Genomic DNA, 7,699 nt, shown 5'->3' on the forward strand with positions numbered 1-7,699 from the left:
TCTTATTAATCTGTCTTTTATTACAGGGTTTTAGCTAAGAACACAGAAGTAGAGGGGAAATTGTTTTTCCTCCCCTACAAAGCTCAATGGGTATGATAAAGCTCCAGTAATCTAATTGGTTTACTTTGGGGCACAATGTCATTTAATTTGTACATAATGTTAAACTTTTTTAAACAAAAATTTATTTTTAAAACACCAAAGTAAGAAAAAAAGAATAAATTTAATATTCTGCACTAGAACATTACCCAAACTCCTAATATATAAACTTAATACTCTTCATTTTGAAAATGTAAAGTACATGTTAATGTAACAGCCTTCAAGAACCACAAGACCATCCCTTGTGGCTGAGCTGGTAAAGAATCCACCTGCAATGCAGGAGACTTGGGTTGGGAAGATCCCTTGGAGAAGGGAAAGGCTACCCACTCCAATATTCTGGCCTGGATAATTCCATGGACTGTATAGTCCATGGGGTTGCAAAGAGTCAGGCACCACTGAGTGACTTTCACCTTCTTTTGTCTCTGAAGAGCCATTGTGGTGCAAGGACAAAGGAACGAAATTGAGGCATCTGCTAGACTTCCATCAAATCTGCTCTGAAAATTTTGAAATAGACAATATCTTTGTAACTGATGAGAGGTCCTTGGCTTTTGAAGACTGTCTTAATCAGCAGTAGACAATGCTTTATTTTTATACCTTGACAAAGACAACAGAGACAGAAGCCTCCTCAAATTATCTCATATCCAGGCACACTGCACAATCTTACATAAGTATGTGCTGAATTAATAATGAAGTTATGACTGACCATGATGCTTGTTTCATGACGTGCCATCATCCCTATTGTTTGTGCACCATTTTTCCAAGTTACGTCACCATTTCTCCAAGTTACGTCACCATTTCATGTTATAAAGTGGAGCAGGTAGGGAGTCATGTTTTATTGTTCTACAGAAGAGTAAATAGAAACTTTTTTTAGAATGCAAGAGTAATAAAGTATCAGGAAGAATATAAATGGTGACTTTGGCTTCCTTGTCTTTTAATAAATACATGAATTTATCATGTTGTTGTTGTTTAGTAGCTAAGTCATGTCCGACTCTTTGTGACCCCATGGACTGCAGCATCCAGGCTTCCCTGTCCTTCACTATGTCCCTTCACTATTACTTTTATTATAATGATCATCAAAATTACAGTTCTTTGAGGACTTCAGATTTGTGATGCTATGCTGTGCTTTATATTATGTGTTATGGTAGACTTTATTTCTACTATGTCATGGTAGACTTAGTTTATATTTTAGAAATATAATGTTTCTCAAGGAAGAAGCAACATCCCAGATGTCATTTATTTAAAAGCCAGCAGTTAACTAAATTTGTTTTTTAAATGGGAAATACTTTGCAAAATTGTGCAGAGAGAAGGACGATCTGAAACCATTTGTCTCTGTCACTGAATCTCACGAACATTTCAGACCAGTAACTAAGACTCCACTGCCACGGCTATGCAGCTTGTGCACTGCACATACCACCCTTGGAGGCAGGGACCAGAAGCTGAAACCACATGATTCTCCTAGGTCTAGCAGGGTGGTGCACTGTTCCACTTTTCACAAAGGCACACCATATGGTGGCTCCCTGTCCATGGCTTACCTTCCACCTGAGGCACTAAATTTGGGGGGAACAAACTCTGCTCCCCATCCTCCCCACCTGGTGCTCAAAGTGCCAAGTGAGCTATGGTTAGTTTCATTTGTCGTAACTACTTAACAGATGTTTTTCATTTATCCTTCACTGGAATGATTTTCCTCCATTTTCTCATAAAGAGGATGTTTGCACCAGGATTGGGGGTGGTGTGATGTGTTTGGGGAGAATGCTATTTACAGACCCCTGGGGCAAGTTCTGGAATTCTAGGTAACATTGCTGCAAATCCTTTGACTCTCAGTGAAATTGCCTAGATCCTGCAGATGATCTTCAGCTGAAAGTACTTCCAACGGATGCTAAAAATACATGGCAGTTTATTTTCCTCAGTAGGGAGCATATGTGTTCCCACTTGACCTGGAAACACAAAGAGATCCGATGTTAAATTTAATGCTGCCTATTCCAAGATAAATTTGTTTTCTGGAGAGCAAGGGAAAGAAAAAACAACACCCATATTGATATAATTTTTCTTTTGCTCTCTGGGGGAGACAGTGCCTTGAACACATTTTTTATGTTCCCTGTTGGTAAATGACCATTCTCAGACTTCCTAGCCATTGCTGATATAAACTGGCTTGCATACAAATCAGATGGAGAGTCCAAGGCAGATTTATTAAATATGGGGAAAGCGGGGGAGATGGGGTGAGGAAAGTTTGATTTTTTTTTCCTACCCAAACAAAAATGTCAGATTCTTTGTATCTAACCTTAGCTTGATAATTCAGGTTTCCATCGTTTTCTTTCTTTTAATGCTCTTCTTAAAAGACAGAATCTGAAATGCCCTCTAATTGAAGTATAGATTTAATGGACATTTATATTAAATCCTTTCTCTCTAAAACAAAAAGCAAACAAATCAAACACAACTACGGATGGTGTAGAGATTCTGTTTCCTGCTGTAACACTGAATAACAGATGTTCAATCCAGTTCTTGTAGTTTGGGGATACTGTCTGTTTAGAGCTTTGGGTTGCCCAATATGACTTTCTTCAATATTGTAAGAGCAAAGTTCAGTTTCTACTGAAGATGAAGTGTCAGGCCTGCTCTCCAGCTGGTACCACTCTCTGCAGCTTTAAATACACTGTCTGCTGACGGTGAACTGAGACGCATCCCCCTCTCCCCCTGCCCAACCCCCTAAGAAACACAACAGCGAATAAACATGAGCTTTGGACTCTGCCTTGTTTTGAGTCTCGATTTTGCCACTCATTAATTCTGTCCATCTGTAAAATGAGGATGATGATGGACCTGCTGTTCAAGGCTGTTGTGAAGGTTAAATGTAATACTATATGAAACTCATATAGCACAGTGCCTGTGTACGCAGAAAATCTTGAATCCATGTTAGCTATTATTACCAGTGATGATTCTCAGATATGCCAGTTAGTTGTGCCCAGTATTAAAGAGTTAATCGACACCTCCTCAAAGATCCACTTCCTGAACTGACCCACATCAGTTCTTAAGGCTTGATTTCTAGCTTCTTCTTTGGGATAAGCCTAAAACCTTTTACAGAGGCATCGCTTCCTTTGTCCTCTCTGTTTTTTTCCCTTGATTTCTTCCTCTAACAAAACTAAGACAAGAAGGGTATTGTTGTTGTTTAGTCACTAAGTCATGTCTGACTTTTGCAATCCCATGGACTGTAGCCCAGAGGGTCCTCTGTCCATGGGATTTCCCAGGCAAGAATTCCAGAGTGGGTTGCTATTTCCTCTTCCAGGGGATCTTCCTGACCCAGGGATGGAACCTGTATCTCCTGCACTGTAGGTGGATTCTTTATGGATGAGCCACTGGGAAGTCCCAGGAAGGATATAGTCTGATGAAAATCATGGAAGTGGATTTTCCCTTATGACCTTTAACCAGAGAGGAGACAGCATTTTTGTTATTGTTTATTTAAAGCAAAATATTCACTGGATCTAAATTGTAGGAAAGGAGAAATGTGGGAAGCCCTTTCCTTCTTGGCATGATAAAGACAGCATGTACTGGGGCCCTCCAGACTTCAAGGAGACAACTAAGTTAAATCCCCTCATTGCCCATCCTTGGGTCTCATTTACACTGAAATCTTAAGGAGTAGCCGCGTTTCCTTTTGAGACTAGATAGGTACGTTTGATAGTCCTAATATAGTTAGAACCTCAAGCCCATGAATGTCTTTTCTGATGAGTTAATAAGCATTTACAGGCCTGCCTCAGAGCTGCAGTGGGTTCAGTTCCCGACCACAGCAGTAAAGCAAATGTCACACACATTTTGGTTTCACTGTGGATATGAAAGTTATGTTTCCACTATACTGTAGTCTATTAAGTGTGCAATAGCATTATGTCTACAAATAGTGTACAGATCTCTTCTTCTCCTGTACAAGGAAAATGTAATTTATGTCAGAAATAATGGTTCAAGTGAATGGGCTGTGTAGGTGTTCATTGGTGAATTTAGACTAAATAGGAAGTGATGTAAATTATACTTATTACACTGCTGGGAAATATATTAAATCCAGACAGCATTCAGACAATGCACAAGGAACTCATTGTGTTGAAGGAAATCAGGCAGCTTTGGTGGGAAGACAATGTACTATATGGTATGAAAACCATCGGTGGCCACTTGGGACTGAAATAACTTTTTAGGGAGTATGATTTTGTTCTAGCACTGAAATATTTTTCTTTTTTGATAAAGCACCGAGGTATTCTAGTCTTTTTTTAAACTAATTTTTATTGGAGTATGGGTGCTTTACAATGTGGTGTTAGTTTCTGCTGCACAGCAAAGTGAGCCAGTTATACACATACATTATGTGTGTGTGCTCAGTCGTATCTGACTCTTTGCAACCCTATGGACTATAGACCGCCAGGCTTCTCTGTCCATAGAATTTTCCAGGCAAGAATACTGGAGAAAGTTGCCATTTCCTCCTCCAGGGGATCTTTCTGACCCAGGGATCGGACTCACATCTCCTGCATTGCAGGTGGATTCTTTACCGTTGAGCCATCAGGGAAAGCCATATACATACATATATCCCCTCTTTTTTAGATTTTCTTCCCATTTAGGTTGCCATAGGGCATGGAGTAAAGTTCCCTGTGCTATACAGTATGTTCTCATACCTTAATTAAAAAAGTACTTTATTGTTAAAAAAATGCTAACCATCATCCAAGTCTTCAGCAAGTCATAATCTTTTTGCTGATGGAGGGTCTTGCCCTGATGTTGATGGCTGCTGACTAATCAGGGTGGTGGTTGCTGAAGGCTGGGGTGGCTGTGACAATTTCTTAAAATAAGACAACAGTGAAGGTTGCCAAATCAGTTGACTCTTCCTTTCACTTAACACTTTGAGGCCATTGTAAAGCTATTGAATAATAATTTCAATATTATTGTGTTTCAGGGAGGCCTGAGGAGAAGGAGGGAGATGGGGAAAGAGCTGGTCATTGGAACACTCAAAATATGCACATTTATTACGTTTACCATCTTATATGAGTACTTGCCCTGAAATACTTACGAGAGTAACATCAAGCATTGCTGATCACCATAACAGATATAATAATAATTAAGTCTGGAATAGTGCATGGATTACCAGAAAGTGACTCGGAGACATGAAGTGAACAAATGCTGTAGGAAAAATGGTGCTCAAGGCAAGGATGCCACAAATCTTCAATTTGTAAAAAATGCAGTATCTGCAATGCACAATAAAGTGCAATAAAACGAGGTCAGCCTAAGTAAATACAGAAGTAAATAATACAGAACTATTTTGAAAGTCTAAAATAGCTGAAGCAAGTAAAATCCTGCATTTCTGTTAAGCTGCGTTTTCTGAACTCTTGAAAGGTAAAGGGAGAGCAAGATAAAGACGAAGTAGGTTCAGTAACTATACTAGTTCCCTAGGATTGCCCTGGTTTTAGGCATAGAACATCTCCTGTCCTGGAACACCCCTCAGTCTTGTGCACCCTGGGACATTTGGTCACCCTAAAATAAAGACCTCAGTTGTGGTTGGTGAAGTTAAAATTTAGTGCCAAGGGTACTTAGATGATTTTTTCCAAAGTATGCATCTTTAATATAAATAGAATAATATTAAAAAAACTCCATAAAAACCCTAATGACTACTTGCCGAGGAAGCTCTCCATATATGAGTGAATCCTGGACAGTTGTCCATGCACTTATAGCGATTCATTTGGTAGCACTTACTCTAATGGCAAACTTTTTTTCCCTAAAAGGAAATAATTAGCCTTTAGGGCATTCTTTTGGAAATCCAAATCTTAACACGACACCAAATATCCTACAGGAGAAGAAAGGAGAGTTTCCAAAGGAAACTGCTTAACACCTTCAGCGATGGGAAGTCAAGGAAAGGAAAGGGGAGGTGACCGTCCAGAGAGCTGAGCTGGGGACAGGTGGTGATGGGAGCCAGGTGACTGGGCCCAAGGAGGGACCAGGGGAGGGGCTGCAGACAGCTGGGCACCCCTTTGGTAAGATATGTGACAGGGAAAGGAAGTAAACCGAGGAGCCAGTAGCTGGGGGGTTTGACAGTCAAGAAAAAATCTGTCAAGATGGAGGAAAGTGTGTCAAAGACAGCACAAAAGAAACCAGGGATGGAAAGCTTACTTGGAGCTTGTTGCTACCAAGAGGAGAGGACCCCTGATGCCTGGGCCATTCAGATCGTTACTGACAAATATTTTAATGGAAGATTCTGGCCCATGTGCCCAGGGTCCTCCCTTCTGGCTTACCATATCTTTTAAGGCCCAGCTCAAGACTCCTCCTCTTCACATGTGGTCTCCCGTGCCTTTAAATGACTTGTGCCCTCGCAGAGGGTCTGGACTCAGGGCAAGCCAGTTGCAGTCATATGGCAGCAGCTAAAATGAAAACATTGTCAGAATAAGAAAGACAGGATAAATGTCAAGGCTTTAGAAAGTTGATAGCTTCAGGCCATGACATTGGGTAAATATCCAAGCAAGAAAACTTCAAGTAATCAAAGTTGCTTTTCTCCAAGCAGAGATTGTTCTCAACTTTTAGGAAAACCCCAACACATGCAGGGCCACCTAGTATTGGCAGAGTCTGGGGCAAAAGTACCAACAGAGGCCCATCTATATAACACCTAATCTTAAACGAGCTACCTCAGGCCAACAAGCGTGGTACACCCACCTCCCTCTCTCCTAATCTGGGCTCTACCCAGCACAGCGAGGGCCCTTTGGGCTCAAGGACAATCAAGCTCCATCCACACCGTGAGGATGTGCACATCAACAACTCCTGAATGACGGTGAAATGTTGCCTGCTTTCTCCAAGCAGGCTTCAGGGTGTTTGCACTGGGCATTCAGGGTCCTTCATATCGAGTGTGTTCTAGAAGGCTGATGGACCATGTCCATCAACCTCTTGGCCCATCAGAAACTTTACAGCAGGTGGTAGAACGTCACAAGAGGAGGACCAGCTTGTGTGCCAAGGCCAGGATCCTTCTTGCCCGAGTTTAATAACTATACTAGACACACTACCTTTTTTCCAGTTATATTTGATCATTGCATTCTCCTGATCTGACTTTCAAAGAACTCATGGACAAAACTTTACAGTAAGGCTCCCCACAGTATTGAATGCAACAGCTCAAGCAGGCTGAAGGGCCCAGAAAGAATGTTCCGTTGAGAAAACTCATCCACACCAGGCTGTGGTGCTCCAGTGAGAGGCCCCAGACAGGGTATTCTCTGGTTCTATCCACCTTTGTCAGATAAAGCAAATTACATATTATCTCCTGGCAAAGGAAAAACAGAGTTCTCAAAGACATTTGAGATGGAAGTGTAATATTCTGATGCTTTCTAAAAGGGAGCAGTTTAGCCTGGGTTATTATCACACCCAGAACACTTCAGTTTACCCCAAGTTGGGCAGGAAGCTGATGCCTTCTCCAGTTCATCTTCCCCAGGAGATAAAGCCCAGAGAAATTGGGTCTGACTTAAGAATATCTTGAAGGTGATACACTCAGGGGAATAACCCCACAAGGGGAGTTAGCACACCTGGCTTTTCCCTTTTACATGGCTGGCCAATTGAGAGGTTGCTTTACTTGGGCCTGTTTGCATCTCTGTGAACAGAAGGGTTGGCCTAGGTG

The sequence above is a fragment of the Bison bison genome, unplaced genomic scaffold (genome assembly GCF_000754665.1).
Source record: "Bison bison bison isolate TAMUID 2011002044 unplaced genomic scaffold, Bison_UMD1.0 scf7180017864105, whole genome shotgun sequence".
Taxonomy (NCBI): Eukaryota; Metazoa; Chordata; class Mammalia; order Artiodactyla; family Bovidae; genus Bison; species Bison bison.